This window comes from Capra hircus, chromosome 3 (assembly GCF_001704415.2).
Source record: "Capra hircus breed San Clemente chromosome 3, ASM170441v1, whole genome shotgun sequence".
Lineage (NCBI taxonomy): Eukaryota > Metazoa > Chordata > Mammalia > Artiodactyla > Bovidae > Capra > Capra hircus.
The window spans coordinates 81,177,113-81,179,065 of record NC_030810.1 but is presented as its reverse complement, the minus strand read 5'-3'; the positions used below and the strand labels follow the sequence as shown (position 1 = coordinate 81,179,065).

General features: G+C 39.1%; 1 pseudogene; it reads right to left on the bottom strand.

Moving 5' to 3' along the window:
• Positions 1,081-1,629, bottom strand: LOC102175352 (annotated as a pseudogene).

Genomic DNA, 1,953 nt, shown 5'->3' with positions numbered 1-1,953 from the left:
ATTCCACTTTATGGCTTATATAATTTTGCACTTTTCCTTGTTCACCCTGTTCCAAGTAAACACTCTTTCCTTTGCTGATATTTTCTGAATATGCATGCTCTCCATCAGGAAAGTAGGAAGGTACCTGGACCTGAATGCACATCATTTGTCTTGGATACTCAGCATATTTCTGTATTTTTCCTCCCTGAGAAATTGACGTCTACGTCTTAGCAATTCTCATGTCGACAACCAAACAGCATCAACTTCTCATCTTATCCTTTCATTCTTACCAGTTCTCACCAGCCCATTTGCTTGATCCTGCCTTGGAAATATGAATGTATAGAAATTATCAGCAGTGTTTTTGCCAGTCATTGTTTCTTTGATATTTTATTTGTATTTCCCTTCAATAGTTGCTTGACTCAACATCTTTCTGTCTGCTCTATACAATCAAAATACAAATTAAATGAGAATAGAAAAAATTATTAAATCATTAAATCATACAAATTCCAAATCTATCCCAAAATATATTATATTAAAGAAAATACACATTTCAGAAAGATATTTATGGTGACTGGGCAGTTTCATGACATCTAGGCATTCCAGAAAGGAGCTAAAATTTTTGTATCCAGTCACAGTTTGTAACAAGTTTCAAATCACCCATCAGCAAGCCACACGGAGCACATCAGTAGCATCACCTGTGCATGAGACTGATTTTGGGACTGACTCTGGGAAAAGAGAAAGAAGCATGCTTTAGCCTCAATTCTGAGTTCATGACAACTTCTCAAGAATCTCATCAACAACCTATACAGCACAGTTTCAAAAAAGGTAAGCATGTTATGGTAAGTGGATAACTCTTGATAACCCCAAACACATTATCTTGCTGTATTTATGTGGAACTCTTTATCTACCATGGGCTGTGTGAAGACGTTCTTCCTCAAAACAACATACTCACAGGACTCTGGAGGACCCAGTGAGACTGAGGGGAGCCTGAGGACTGGGGAAGAGGCTTCCTTTTAGTTTCAGTTGGAGACAAACTTATAACACCCAGTACAGAATGCTGTAGTCTTCTCCTATCCTCTGGCACAACACTTCATGCTGTTTTCAACTATTCTGGAAGCTATCCTTGTCCTGAAAATGAGGTTCTGCAGCTTCAATATTTGGCAGATAATCAAAATTCAAAAGAGAATGAATGAGTTGAATCTCCAAACATTTCTCAATGTCCTCCTGGGAGCCCAGCCAGTGCTGTCAATCAAACGCTCTCTCAATAAACCTAGACATATTTCACCTGTCTCTGTGATGTTGGGGTGCTATAATTTGCTATAACTTGATGAAGCATCTCACTGTGGGAGGCACCACGTTATACTCATCAGGAACTTCAATTTCAAACAAATTTTCTACCCTGGTAGTAACTCTCATCTATCAAAAAACACAAAACAGCAACAGTCCTGGGGTTTACAGTTAGCTGAAAGTAATGAAGCTTGCTTGGATGAAGAAAATGCACTTTATACCTACAAGGTAAATCAGTTTTAACCTCTGTAACAGGTAGTCTATCTCTCACAGAAACCTGATGGGTGGAATCAGAGGCTGTGTCTATGCTTGGGACCCTTTGAGATGATTATCCTGATTTAGTTGTCTTGCCAGCATCAGCATTATGGCTACCTTAACTCTGGTCACCATGAGACAGGCGAGGCAGGATATGGGACAGGAAGTGGTCAGGCATACAGTAGGACCAGAGTGGTGAGGAAGAGACTCAGCTGCTCCCTATTTCCTTGGTAGTCTTTTTTTAAGAGCTGAAAGAAGCTAATCTCCACACACACCTCCCAGCCTCCAAATTGACTGGAATCCCATAAGTCAGTAGATATAGCAATTAAAGAGTTAAACTCAGAGGAATATTTGGTAGTAACTGAACCAATAAAAATACCTCTTCTTTGAAACTTACTTATTCTACAATTAAAATTCTGTAGTGAAAACTGA